At 39.0% G+C, this 15,725-nt stretch overlaps 1 protein-coding gene across 1 annotated transcript in view; it reads right to left on the bottom strand.

Annotated features, from left to right (window-relative positions):
- The window catches only part of WNT2B (Wnt family member 2B), a 151,808-nt gene that overhangs the window by 87,576 nt on the left and 48,507 nt on the right, over positions 1 to 15,725 (bottom strand). The gene's annotated exons all lie outside the window — the stretch shown is intronic.

Below are 15,725 nucleotides of genomic sequence, written 5' to 3'. Positions count from 1 at the left end.
AAGAGGGCCCCCAGATCCCGCCCCTGCATGTGTATGAGTAAGGGGTACATAGAAACCCTACTCATTCACCAAAAAAGTCAGTTGTAAATAAAAACACAACACAGTTTTTGAAAAGTTCTTAGTTCTAAAAGTTCTATTAAAAAAAGTTCTATAAATTTTTTTTTTTAAATGGCTGACAGAGGGGAGTCACTAGTCGCGATGATGCTGGTAAGTGCCGGCTCTTTAACTACTTTGCGCCGGGTGGACGTCCTAGGACGGCCTCGACTTTCGGTGGTTATATCTGAATGATGCCTGAGGTTACAGACATCATTCAGATATCTTCATTTTCAGCCGGCGATTCACTGCACCATAAGAACGATCATAGCGTCTGTTCCACCGTTTGATCGTTCTTACGGGCGCCCCCCCTCCCGACGCCCTCCGGTGCTTTTACCGACTCATATTATCATAGAGATTTCCGGCGGACCAGATGGTCCCCAGAGTCTCTATGATCGTTCAGAGGCCGGGCGTGATGTTATGACGTCACGCCCGGCCTCTGCATTCAAAATAACGGCACTACCTCGGCTGGGAAGCTGTGATCGTTTTTTTTTTTTCGATTTTAGGCTTCCCAGCCTAGAGGTGAGATATTGACCCCCATATCTCACTAAATAGGTCAAATCATGCCATATTCCTATTACAAGGGATGTTTACATTCCTTGTATTAGAAATAAAAGTAATCAATTTTTTTTTTTTTTTTTTTAAGTGTCAAACAAAAAAAAAAAAGTAAAATTAACAATAAAAAATAAATAAAAATAAATTAAAGCGCCCCTGTCCCCGTGAGCTCGTACGCAGAAGCGAACACATACGCAAGTCCCGCCCACATATGAAAATGGTGTGCAAACCACACATGTGAGGTATCGCCGCGAACATTAGAGTGAGAGCAATAATTCTAGCCCTAGACCTCCTCTGTAACGCAAAACATGTAACCAGTAACAAAATTTAAAGCGTCACCTATGGGGATTTTTAAATACCGCCATTTTTGGATCATTAGCTTGCATATAGTTATAATTATTCCGTATGTTAAGATTATTTTATTGTTTTCTTTGCCTTAGCAAGAAGGAAGTCACAGCAAAGATTTTTTTTTTAAACCTAAAGCATCATTTCAGCTACTGGGAGGAGGTGACCCTAAAAAACAGAACATGCTATTTAGATGCAAGGACCTCTAATTTATTTATTTATTTATTTTTTTAATGCAATGTGATTAAATGTGTCTTAATACCTCAAGCTCTGCTTTAATATTACACTCTAAAATAAGTTAAGTTGCTCAAACAGTCCATCAGTGATTTCGTCTGTGTTTGGAATGCTGGCAGACACACAAGGTCAGATGAGGATGGAAAGTGCAGATTACTAAAAAGTTCACTTTAGAGGAGACCTGTACGATCTGCTGACAAAACTGTGAAAAGTTTTAACCACTTTATTCATAGAATCAGCTAAAGGCAACATTTAAATTAATTTTCTAATGGACCTGAATGTAATAAAATTAACTTCTTTACATGAAAGTAAACTGAGCTCTGATTTTTAAATTACAAAGCATTTAAAATCTGTAAATCATTATGAAGAGAAATTGTGTTAGTCAGTCAGAATATTTCTAAGAAAGGACACTCAGAATGATAAATACTAACTTCTATCAATTGGTTTAATGTGATAGAGCAGTGGTGGTGAACCTTGGCACCCCAGATGTTTTGGAACTACATTTCCCATGATGCTCTTGGACTGTGCAGTGTGGAGCATCATGGGAAATGTAGTTCCAAAACATCTGGGTTGCCAAGGTTCGCCATCACTGTGATTGAGTCTATTTACATCTTAGCCGATGTAAGACGTATCATTTGGTGGTGGGATTTTGTTAAAAAATTACCAAAGACTTTGGGGTCTATTTATCAGTGTTTTCACCCAACACCCAGCTATTTCACATACGATTTAGGTAGAAAAGTGCATGAATCTTAGGTGAAAGTTGTATGAATCTTGGATGAAAACATTGATAAAGAGACCCCAATGTATTTGGTAAGTTTTTTTTAACACAATCGCACAGCCAGATGCTTCTTCTTACATCAGATAAGGATTGCAGCACCACTACAGAATAAGAAACTTTCAACAGCAACATTTCAACCAGAAAATCAGGGGCCTTGTGATAAAGTAGCACAATATACAAAAGTAACATTGAGTATTGTTAGTGAGATGCAGAGCTCTATTTGCCCATAAGATGGCAGTGCCCGATATTTTGCCTAACTGTAATTTAACACAAGTGCACAGAGCAATCTGGGATTTGTAGTCTTGAAGGGGGACCTTGAAAACAGTGCAGCAGGGGTCGCAACTACAAGACTCACAAGCATTAGAAAGGGGGAGGGACAATATAAAAAATATAAAAAGTCTGGGAAGGAGCCGGGCAGTTGGAGAGAGACATGCCTACCAGGAAGGTGCATGCTTAGCTGTGCTGTGCAGTGTTAAGCAAGGCCAGGCTAGGCTGTATCAGACACGGGGCTGTATTAGAGCTCAGAAGTGAACTGCTGAGGAGAGCAGTGTGCCGTGAAGGTAACCCGAGGTAGAGCATCCATCATCCAGAGCCACTGATTGAGCCACTGTCACCCACCAAACAGACAACTCATTGTCACACACGGACTGTCACAGAGGGATCTGGTGAGTCCCTTACCCACACAACAACCATAACCAACAGTTAATCCCTCTTATCAACTCCAGGCCAAGGAAGGGCTCTTATCCTTCACTGACACTTCTCTCTTTATATGCTTTAATGCCAGTGACAGAAAGCCAAAGCTGCCATTACCCCAGACTGCTAACTTTGATTACTTATTGTATACTCTCACTTGCTGAATAATCCCGTAGTGCTATTTTCTCCCAATCCCTCCCTCCACATTGCTCTTTCAGCTAGTCACCTTAAATGAGTCCACCTCTGAGTTTAACTCCTCATTTCACTGTTCCTGAACTTCAACCTAGAAACAGCTCATTGTTGCACACCAACATTAAAGAGCCCCAACTGTGCAGCAGAAGCTAACTTCAAAGAACTGTTTAGACCTGGTTACATATTAGGAGGTAGAACTGGTTTGGGAAGGAGACTTTGAACAATTATATGAAAAACTGCTGAAATAGCCATATTTTGCTTATAGCTACAAGACATGACATGATCTTGGAAATATTTTGATTAATGTGAAAAGGTACACATAACTCTATTAACAAACATGACTTACTTACAAAGATACATATGAAGCTCTACCTTCAGCACATGAACAAAGTCAGTTCTGCAGGACTGGTAATGTATAACTAAAGGCAAAACTTTTTGTTTAGTGTTCCTGTAGGGAGATTCATCGTCTTAATTTTTCCTGTTTATCGTTATCATAACAAGTGAAATTAAAGAAAAAATCAAAAATTTTGGGTCGTCCCCAGAACAGGAATAGAGGGGAAGTCTTTAAATGGGGACACTAGTTCTGGTAACAATCAGCGATTCCCTTGCTTTGGGAGGATTTCCTCTCACTTCCTGTTTTGGCTATGCGACAGGAAGTCAAGGATTTTTTTATTCAAAAAAATATCTGTCAGGGGTTTTAAATCCCCCTTACTCTATCCAAAAAAAGAAAAGAAAAATGTTTTGCCCTTAGTTCTACTTTTCATGGTATTTATTTATAAAGGATTTGTTGTGTACTTCCCACAGTGAATGTTTGCTGGAAATTCATATTTTGTGGCATTAATTTTTAACGAGGATTCACCCTTTGTGTAACTTGGCAGAAGGGGGAATTTTGTTTGAATTCAAATTCGATGGGTGTTATTGGAATCTCTATGTTATGTCGCATGTGGACCCTGATGGGCACATTTGTTTTACTTTAAATATGATGGGTGAATCTTGTTTTTTTGGAATCTCATTTTATATTGCTGCAGATGTATAAATCTTGTTTAAAAATGATGGATGGATCCTCTCTGCATTGGCTAGTTGAGCAGGGTAAACTCTTTTTGATAATGATTGCCAAAGGCCGTTTAAATGTCAATCATTATTAGAAAATGCACCCATAGCTTTTAAACAAGTTTCACCCTGATGGAAATCTGCTGCATTACAAATAGGATGAATCCTCTAAACCCCCCCTCCCCCCATAAAAATACAAATCGCTGAACATCCAATGCCTATTGCACAAGGATTGCCTATTGCACAAGGATTCCTTTATAAATAGACCCCTATGTATGGGAATGAGTGCCTTGAATACTTGATCAATGTTGCCGGAAAGTCAAAGGACATAAGTGTGGATGGACACTTTCATCAGTAACAAATACACTCCAGTTGTTATTTGTCACTTGAACAATTACACAGCATTGACCCTCAGTCTCTAACATGGTCATGATGTCCTTGCCTGACCTGACTTTGGCTGACTTCTATTTTGACTACTATTGGGCACTTGTAAATAGCAAAAACAATAGAGGTCAAGGGTATAATAATGATGATGTCATAGCACTGAGAGCAGCCCCGAATGCAGTTTGATTATGTGACTGGCAGTTACCATACTGTGTGACTAATGATGGCACTGAAAATCACGTTTAACCACTTACGGACCACCCGCCGTTGTTTTACGTCACTCATTTGAAGAGGAATATCATTGTTATTCCAGCAGCTAGCTGCCATAACCCCGGTATCCTCTTCTTCAGTGGGCGGTCCACTTTTTTAGATAAAAGTGGTCTCTGCGGTGGATTCGCCACAAGATCATTGGCGGCGGGAGAGGCCCCCCCCCTCCCGCCGCGTTCCGATTAACGGTTATCGTGTCCTCTTGCTGGCTTGGTACGGAGATGAGTGAGGGAAAGATGGTCCCCACCCGTCTCCATAGTATTGCAATAATGATCTTTGCTACCAGGGTTAAATTTATTGACACATACAACTAACTTTGCTTTTCAAGTTAGGGTAAGCTAGCACACAAAAGATCATGGAAAGAAGCATGGAAGAGCTTGCAAAATGAGACTGAGCAATTATACAACAATCTCTTTGCTGAAATATCCATATTTAGCTACAAGGCACCGTATGATCTTGGAAATATTTTGATTAATGTGAAAAGGTTCACAAAACTCTATTACCAAACACAACTTACAAAAAGTACATATGCATTGGGGTTGATTTACTAAAACTGCAGAAAGCTAAATCTGGTGCAGCTGTGCATGGTAGCCAATCAGCTTCTAAGTTCAGCTTGTTCAATTAAAGTGTTCCTAACCCCACAACAGTAAAAGCAGTCTGTATATGCAGTAAAGCATGCTTGTTATACTCACTGTGGTTAATCCTCTGCATTGTGTAAAACGGCTATTTGATCCTATCTTCTCTGATCCTCCCCTTCTTCCACTGTCCCGAATCCATCACATGATCAGGCAGAACCTTATAGTCACTCCGCACATGCTCAGTTTGGTGTGTATCGCTACAGAGTTTTTTTTTGGGGGGGGAGAGTTCATGTTATCAGCACAGGGCTAATCAGCAATGTCCAGACAGAGGGGCAGGGGTCCGGAAACCTCATAGAACAGGCAGAGTAGAATGAAAACTCCTCCTACAAGCTTTAACCAGACACTGATAGAAGTCACAAGACTGATACATGCTATATACTACTGATGAGGAAAGGTATTTAGCAGTTTATATTTACTAACGTAATTGCATTTCCATGTTCTGTGTACTGTGGGAGACCAGATATGGTGAATGCTCAGGATCCAGGGTTTAGTAACACTTAAGCTTTGACAAAAAACAAAACAAAAAAAATACAGGAAGCTGATTGGTTTCTATGCAGAGCTGTACCAGATTTTGCACGCTCCAGTTTTAGTAAATCAACCCCAGTATGTCCTGCAAAGAACAATAATGATGTACATTGCAATAACCTAACGTTTAAAGTTATAACGTAATAATATAATCATTTATAATATAGTAGGCGAATTTCATCCCTTTAGCCCTGGTTCATATTGATGCAATTTGGCATTTGACATGTCAAATCGCATGCCAAATTGGCGGCAATGGCAGCGTCTGAATTGGTGCGATTCCCAAAAGTAGTTTCTGTACTACCTTTGGCAATTTTGGGGTGTGATTTCCATTGACATCTGTGCAGAAACCCGCAAAATGTCTCTGAAATCGCCCCTGAAGTTGAGACTGACATGTGGGAATGAAATTTTGCAAGTTCAGCTGAACTCGCACAATTTCATTCTCCCAGTCAGTGTGAACCTAGGCTTACAGCAATAAAGATAAGGTGAAAAAAGATGAAACATACAAAAAAACCTCTACACATACCGCACATGTACCTAGGGTACAGAACTGTACAGACTAGGACACACTTTCACAGGGTCTCCAAAGATGCCATTGCATTTTTAGAGACCCAAACCTGGAACTGTTACAGCTATGCCCGTACACATGATCGGATTTTCCAACAACAAATGTTGGATGCGAGCTTGTTGGCAGAAAGTCCGAGTGTGTGTATGCTCCATCGAACATTTGTTGTCAGACTTTCTGCCAACAAATGTTGGCTAGCAGGATCTCAAACTTTCTGTCAACAAATGTTTGTTGTCGGACTTTCTGATAGTTTGTACACAAGTCCATCGCAGAAAAGTCCACGCATGCTCGGAGTCAAGTATGAGCCGGAGATATAACTAGCGTTTGTAATGGAGATATCACGTACGTCTTGTACGTCACTATGTTTGTAATTGTTGGCCAAAATGTGTGTGACTGTGTGTATGCAAGACAAGTTGGAGCCAAAATCCTTTGAACAAAATCCATGGTTTTGTTGTCTGAAAGTCTGATCGTGTGTATGGGGCATTACAGTTACAAATAAAAGTGTAAAAATAAGAAAAAAAACCCAAAAAATATAAAATAAAAAAGCCAGAAATAGTTGTCATTTTATTCTTTCTCTATTCTCTCTCTATTGTTCTCTCTATTGTTCTGCTCTGTTTTACTGTATTTTTTAACTGCAATGTTTTATTGTTATTATGTTTTATCATGTTTGCTTTTCAGGTATGTAATTCTTTTATACCTTACTGTTTACTGTGTTTTATTGTTAACCATTATTTTATTTTCAGGTACTCCATTCAGCTGCAGCACTGATTTATTTATCTTGACCTCAACAGTGTTTCCTCTCATGATACATAAATCAGCGACTCCAGCACTGTAGGAGGTGATTTCACCACTACAGTTAAAAAAAAAAAAAAAAAGAGGATGTATGCCTCAGCATGGGGGAGAGGGGGAGGGTCGATTTGCCCCTAACATTAGGGGCGGATTGCCCCCATGCTTCGGCATATATTTTTTACTCTTTTTTTTGCACAGATTGTTGTTGTTTTATTGAGTTAATATTTTATTGTTACCATTGTTTGCTTTTCAGGTAAAAATAAATAAAAAATGGTGCATGTATGGTGCATGTATGCACATCATTAGAAGTGGATCGATGCAGGGCGGTATTCTAATGGTGTGCATACCCACCGATCAATCTCTTTTTTCGTTCAGCCCACAGGCTGCATGGGAAAAAAAAGAACATTACAATATATGCCCAACAAAGACCAGCAATGTACTGGTATGTTACTGGACTTTGAGTGGTTATACCAGGAATGATGCCTGCAGGCTTAGGTATCATCTTGGTATCGTTCTTTTCAGCCAGCGGTCAGCTTTCATGTAAAAGCAATCCTAGCGGCTAATTAAACAGTGGAAGGGAACGCTCCCAGCTTTCCTGTCCTACTGGGGAACCTAAGAATGCAGCTGGTGGTTCCGCCAGTTGACCATAAAGCTGACTGAAGACCAGAATGGCTCCAATCATCTCTATGACCTAAGAAACCGGAAGCTACGAGCATTCCATGACTTCGGTTTCGCCGGATATAAACAGCGCCATTGGGAAATTAAGAAAGCATCTGATCACACCAATCTTGGTGTGGTCATTTGCTTTGAGGGCAGAGGAGAGATCTAGAGTCTAATAGACCCCCCCCCAAAAAAAGCACCCCTGCCCCCCAAAGAAGAACGTAAGCGGCGGCCTTGTGTCATATGTAAACAGCAATTTCACCATTCATGTGAGGTATCACCACGAACGGCAGATTGAGGGCAGTAATTTTAGCAGTAGAACTGCTCTGTAAATCTAAAGTGGTAACCTGTAAAGGCTTTTAAAAATGTATGTAGTTTGTCGCGGCTGCACAGTTGTGTGCACTTTTAGAGCACATCATGTTTGGTTTCTATGTACTCGGCACACATGTGCAATCCCCATACTCAGGAGAAGCAGAAGAATGTATTTTGGGGTGTCATTTCACATATGCCCATGGCATGTTTGAGCAATATATCATTTCAGTGACAACTTTGTGTTTATTTTATTTTATTTTTTGTCATTTTTCTGTCACTTATTACAAAAAAAAAAAATATTCAATGTGCTCAACAAGCCTCTCAGCAAACTCCTTGGGGTGTATACTTTCCAAAATGGGGTCAGCTGGGGATGTTTTGTACTGCCCTGTCATGTTAGCACCTCAACTCATAAACTAAAAGCTGCGTAAATTCCAGTAAATGTACCCTAGTTTGTAGAAGCTATAGGTTTTGCGCAAACCAATAAATATACACTTATTAAATTTTTTTTTTACCTGAGACATGTGGCTGAATTCTTTTTGGCCTAAATGTATGACTAAAATTGAGTTTATTGTATTTTTTTTATAACAAAAAGTAGAAAATATATTTTTTTGGTCTTTTTTCACTTATATAGCAAAAAATTAAAAACGCAGAGGTAATCAAATACCACCAAAGAAAGTTATATTTGTGGGGAAAAAAAAGACGTGTTTGGGTACAGCATTGCATGACCGCACAATTAGCAGTTAAAGCAGCGCAGTGCCAAACTGTAAAATGTGCTCTGGTCAGGAAGGGGGTAAAACCCTTCAGGGCTGGAGTGGTTAATTATACTTATTACATTTTTTTTTTTTATTATACCCGAAGAAGCCAAGAATTCAATTTGCTAACTATGAAAAATAAATCATCCTGACATATTATCAGTATGTGAGCTAGAAAGTAACAGTGTGAAAAAACAGGAAGGGAGTGTAGTAAGGGAACGGCAGTAGTAGAAACAGTGAATTAAAAGGTAGAGATAAATACTGAAAAAAGTTCAATACGGGAAATATAGCATTCATGATTTTACAAGTCTCCACTTATAAAACCTGTATGGAAGACATGTCTTGAATATACAGGTTCTACACATTGTTTTATTACAGTGTTGGCCATCTTGGCTCCATTATTAACAACCACTTGAGAGATAAATTGCCAAGATGCTTGGCTATCAAGTAAGTTAAGCTATCAAGTAAGACCTATGACATCTTGGTAAGAAAATAAATCTTTTTGTAGGATATGACATGTTTTCTAAAGATAGTTATTTTATTTATAATACCTGAAGAAGCCAAGAATTCAATTTGCTCACCATGAGAACTAGATCATCCTGGCATTACATGTGATAAGCAAGCGAGCTAGAAAGCAGCAGCATGAGAAAACAGGAAAGGAGTGTAGGACGGGGACATGGGAGTAGAAGAAGTAGTGAAAGAAAATGTAATGTTATATTTTGAAAGAAAGCTATGCCATACTGCATTATTGATTTTACAAGTCTCTACTTATATTATCTATATGGGGAACATCATTCTTGAAGATACAGGTTCTATACTTACAGGCATACCCCACTTTTAAGTACACAATGGGGTTTATTTACTAAAGCTGAAAAGTGCAAAATCAAGCTCACTTCTGCATAGAAACCAATGAGCTTCCAGGTTTTATTACCAAAGCTTAATTGAACAAGCTGGGGTTAGAAGCTCATTGGTTTCTATGCAGAATTGAGCCTGCTTTTGCACTTTTAATCTTTAGTAAATAAACCCCATTGTGTACTTAAAAGTGGGACATGCCTGTAGTTTTTTTTCTACAGAATTAACCATCTTGAATCCATTATTAAGAACCACTTGAGATATACATTGCAAAAATGCTTGGCTACTGTACAGAATAAGTTTAATAAATGGAGTCAATACATTTTAACCCTGTTTTCTTTGAACAGTTATAGTTGTTGGACCATTAGTGGAACTTTTTAATCAATCACTTCTAATAGGGGAAGATCCCCAGGATCATCAGACAGCTAATATTGTACCTATCCACAAAAAAGATAGCAAAGTAGACACAGGCAATTACGGGCCAGTGAGTTTAACATCTGTTACATACATAGTTAATCTGGGTGAAAAAAGACATAAGTATATTCAGTTCAAATAACAACATTTGTTGTAGTCAGGTTAATGGAATCCCCCCTAAAATAAAGGTTCATTGATCACTTAACTGCTTCTGGACACCCACCTTACATATACTGCGGCAGGGCGGCCCGGCTACACAAAATTACGTACCTTGATAGATTTGTATGTGATTTCTGTACATGATTTCATGCACGTGGTGTGTGTGTTTGTAGGGTGTGATTTGGTGTGATTTGACACAGCGGGAGACAATTAGTAGGTCTAGTGGCTGCAATGGCCGCCTCGACCTGTCAATCCGTTTGTGGAGAAATGGATCAGTGGTGTGCCTATGTAAACAAGGCAAACCGCTGATCTGTCAGGGAGAAAAGGAGAGATCTTTGTGTTTCAGCTAAGCTAAAACACGATCTCTCCTTTTCCTCCAGTCTGTCCATCCCCCACACAGTTAGAAAGCACCTCCCAGGCACTTAACCCCTTGATTGCCCCTGGTGTTAACCCCATACCTGCCAGTGTCATTCATACAGTGATCAGTGCATTTTTGTTAGCACTTATCAATGTATTGGTGTCACTGATCCTAAAAAAAGTGTCACTTAGTGTCCAATTTTTCCACCGCAATGTCGCAGTCCCACTAAAAATCGCTGATCACCACCATTACTAGTAAAAACAATAACAAATTAAAAAGTCCCTAAATCTATCCCATAGTTTTTGGACACTATAACTTTTATGCAAACCAATCAATTTACGCTTATTGGGATTTTTTGACCAATAATATGTAGCAGAATACATATTGGCCTAAATTGCTCTTTTTTCTGTCTTTTTTGTTTATCACACAAAAAATAAAAACTGCAAAGGTGATAAAATACCAACAACAGAAAGCTCTATTTGTGGGGAAAAAAGGGCATCAATTTTATTTGTGTACAGCATAGCATGACTGCACAATTGTCAGTTAAAGCAGTGCCATATTCTAAAAAAATTATGGTAAAACTTTCCAGATGTGGTTAAAAACACACAATTTGTTGGACCAAAAGCAGCATGTCTTTACTGAGGGCAGATCATATCAGATTAATCTAATTGAATTTAATTGACTATATCACTATTGTTTTAGACCAGGGTGGTGCTGTGGACATAGCCTATCTGGCTTTTAGCAAAGAATTTAAAACAGTTTCACAAAATGATCTAATAAAAAGTTGTACAAACTAGGATGTAAGCCTTGGGTGGTTCAGTTGATATGCAGTTGGCTAAAATATATATAGATAGAGTGTGGTTGGGAATGGGGTTCTTTTGGAACAGAGACCAGTCACTAGTGGTGTACCACAAGGCTCTGTACTAGATCCTGTTTTACTTAACATCCCTGGCGGTACGATTATTTTGGATTTTAGGTGCTGAAAGCGGTACCATTATTTTGCATGAAAATTTGGCGTTTTATATTGTAGTCCTGTAATTCTTAGGAATAACTCACTTAAATCTGTCCAAACCAGAGTCTAGCAGACATCCCGGGTATGATAAAGTTTGAAAAATGAAATCATAAATTATAATATCATAAATAACTATAAATAATTATACCAAATAATAATATAATAATAATAAAATTATTCAATAATGTAATCAAATCAAAAATACTGAAATGTGCTCAGTTGCAGAATTGTCACTGTCATTACTTTTCAATATTTGATGACGGATCTCCCCACAAATCATTATCGCTCAATTCTGTGAGTGATTCTAATTTATTATCGCTGTTTTCTAGCTGGTCTAAAACCTCTTTTGATGTAAAGGGACAGTTTTGGTTGCTATGGACAATCTCCAGTTTCCAGGCAGAAAGAACAGTTTTTATAATATAAAACTGCATGAAGGGCACTGGACAGACCACTAGGGGCAAAGGGGATGTGAAATAATTACATACAGCAATGTAATCTGTAAGATTACATTATACTGTATGTAATGTGTTTTTTACTTTTTGAATTTGGCGCCGTTCTCCGTCCCCGCAGGGAATGGAGCCCGGCGATGTGATACATCGAGCCAAGGACGGCTCGCTCAGACTGCGATGGGGACATCGCTGGATCCATGGGACAAGGTAAGTACACTCATCCTGGATCCAGCGATGCGATCCGGAGTCTGGCTCGGGGTTACCACTAATGGTGCTGAATTTTCACCCCAAGCCAGACTTGGGAATACCCCCAGGGGGGTTAATCCATATATAAGTCATATAACTAAAAGCTTGATGGGTAAGGTATGTATTTTGCCATTGACACAAAGGTGTACAATAGGGCTGATATCCCTGGAAGTGTCTGTAACATGGAACATGATTTGGCATTGCTGGAAGATTGGCCAAAGCAGTAAAAATGTAAGTTCTATGTTGATAAATGTAAAATAATGCACCTAGGAAAAAATAATCCCTTGAGAGAGCAAAACATTGAAGAAGAAAAATATTTGAGGGTGCTTATTTCAGATGATTGCAAAATGACCAACAGTGTGACCAAGCAATGGGAAAAGTGAATAGAATTCTAGAATACATCACTAGAGGGGTCATCAGTAGGAGAAAGGAGGTCCTGATTCTTCTATATAGATCTTTAGTGAGACCTTATTTAGAATCTTGTGTCCAGTTCTGGAGAACTCACTTACAAAAAGATATTGATATGATAGAATTAGTCCAGAGACAGGCAAGAAAAAAAGTGAAATGTCTGAGGCATTAAACATATCAGGAGAAACGTCAGAAACGTAGAATGTACAATGTAGAGAAAAGAAGAGAAAGGGAAGACATGATTGACATGATTGAAACTTTTAAATACATCAAAGAGGCGAATAAGGTTCAGAAGGGCAGTATTTTCAAGGAAACCAAGATCAAGAACAGGGGGACATGACTTTAAACTAGCAGGAAGAAAGTATAATTTTACTGAAAAAAGGGTAGTTGATGCTTTGAATAGACTTCCAGCGGAGGTAGTGAGTCAGTCAACAGTAAGTCGATTCAAACATGTTTGGTAGAAACATAGATCTATACTCAAAGAAGTTAACAAGAAAATCCCCACAAAAACATATATAAATAAAAAAAGAAATGGGACAGACTTGATGGACCACTTGACCTTTTTTCTGCTGCCACTATTCCATGTTTCTGTAATGTGCTTTGGAAAAGATAAGAGCTCTTAAAAGAAAAAAAGGAATGCATAGAAAGCATCAGTGGCTTTCACCAGTTTGCCCTAACAATTCTTTCTTGACCCCAAAATGTTAATATCCCCTTTTTTAAATATTTATTTTGTATTCTTAACAGCTCAAAAAAGAAATAACTTCTACTCATGTAAGTCATGATGGCAGGTGATCCAGTGCTTCTGTCTGTGCTGGCTAGTTGCCATCTCTCCTTGATACTCAAAAAGTGCCATGTTAACCAGGAAAAATCCGTCCCTTTAGTACAGATGATAGAAGACTCAGGATCCAGTGCATTATGAAACCATGGATTTAGGTAAGTAACTTTGCAAATCATTAAAAATAGCTCATTGTTTGCTATGAGTTATTGGATTTTGCACATGACATTGCAAAAAAGTTTATTAGGTACGCCTGGTATAGTGTTATTATACCAAACTGAGATCTCAACTGTTAGGGAAGCTTGTAATGAGAGAATAACGGTGGTTACCACTCTTGAAAATGCTACTTACCTGACTGTCAGGCTAACACAGTGGCTTTAATATTTCAACTGCGTGAGCCAGGATAAGTTTACAGATCACATTTTCTAAATTTTCCCTGGCTTTCCTGGTTTGCCAGCTTGTTTCTGATTTAGAGCAGGGAATTTAGTAAGACTGGAATAGACAGAATATGGAGCAGTTTTACATGACATCCAATCAGCTTTGAGATTTCATTTCAAAATCTTAAACAAAAAAAGTTCATTCAGGAGCTGATCTGCAGACCTTTTTCAGTCATGCCCCTTCAAGAGATGGTTGTAGAGAAATGAAGATTGTGGTGGTGGAGGGGTGACCCACCCATGCTGCTATGCTTATGTAAAAGGAGTAAAAAGTATGGTTCCAATCTTATATAAAAGACGGGCTTTTTTCTCAGAGAATAGGTACAGGCAGTCCTTTATGATTCACCCCCTTATCTCCACCCCTACCCACCACTGAGCATCGTTCCTTGGTTCCATCTCTACCCACCTCTCAGTACCGCCCCTTTTAGTGGATACAAAACCAAGTAATATTTATGGTTCTAAGCAATTTGTATGGAATTTGTTAACGATAAACAAGAAGAGCAGTAAAATAGATCCCCTGCAGCTAGCAATAATAGATCCCCCAGCAAATATAGATCCCCTAGCAACAATGGACCACTTGCAACAACCCCCCCCCACCCCAAGCAAAAATAGAACCCTTGCAGCATGAACAAATCTCCCCACAGCCAGCGTCAATTGACCCTCCAGCAGCCAGCAATAATAGACTCCTCCCTCAACAGCACATCACTCCCAGCAACAACTAACCCCCCTGCACCACAAGACTTACCTTTCCCCACAGCAACAATAGTTTGCCTGCCAGCAACAATAGACCTCCCCCTACAACAAACGATCCCACCCTGTGACAATGGCCAGCATGAAAAGACCTTCCAGCACACCCCAGCACCCCTTTGCCATTACATACATTCAGTGCTCAGTGCTGGAGGTGACAGAACTGCGTTCCCTCGTGTTCCCGCTGAAAAAAAGCCCTGCATAAAATCCCTTTAACCCTTACAAATCCCTCTTATCTACAGTTGGTAATCACTAGAGGATTATTCACAAATGTACACCAACTATTGTATTTTAGTGAATGCAACAGGCGATGATATATTTATGTGGTGTATGTCATGCAGTGTATGTCCTGATTTGTTGTTAACAACAAGTCCCAGCATGTCCTGCCAATATCTTCACGCTGAGATAAATAGCTGAACATTAGCTGGAAAGAGACCGGTATATTAATCCCCTTAGATGTGCGAGTTTATAGTTGAGTAATTCTGACTGCTGGAATAATACTAAACAGATAACTACTTTGGCACACTTTCCTAATACAGGAATAGGCTCAGTTAGATCTCAGTTTACTTTGTGGGTGGCTGAACCATGCTGTCCCTGTCTTTTGGCTCTAAAGGCACGAAGGAATGATCAAATGATTCATACTTTTCTAAAGCTCAATTAAAAATAGGAAGCCTTGGCATTTAAGCCAGTAGCTCAACTGCAAAACTAACGCCACTCCACTGCTGCATTCATTATGCTCATTATTACATGGAGTCATGATGAACTTCTTGGCCAAGACTACAAGAGTTGTGGTTAAGAGGATTTCCCATTGGCATCCGGCCATTAGATTGCATTCAGGCCTATTTTATAAGGCAGTGAAAAAGCAAAGTGTGAATGTGTTTATCTGTGATCCAACTGTCTACAGCATTTCAGTAGACAGTTTTTTTTTGTTTTGTTTTTTTAGGTGCTGAAAGTTTTTCTAAACATTCTTAGCCTTCGCATAAGATATGATTTTTACAGGCTTCAAGATTTTATATATTTAGGATTATTAGATTTATTTATT

Source organism: Lithobates pipiens, unplaced genomic scaffold (assembly GCF_037356315.1).
Source record: "Lithobates pipiens isolate NorthernLeopardFrog02 unplaced genomic scaffold, aLitPip1_a1.2 Scaffold_16, whole genome shotgun sequence".
Taxonomy (NCBI): Eukaryota; Metazoa; Chordata; class Amphibia; order Anura; family Ranidae; genus Lithobates; species Lithobates pipiens.
Note: the sequence above shows the minus strand (reverse complement) of the source record. Positions and strands in the feature narration are given on the sequence as shown.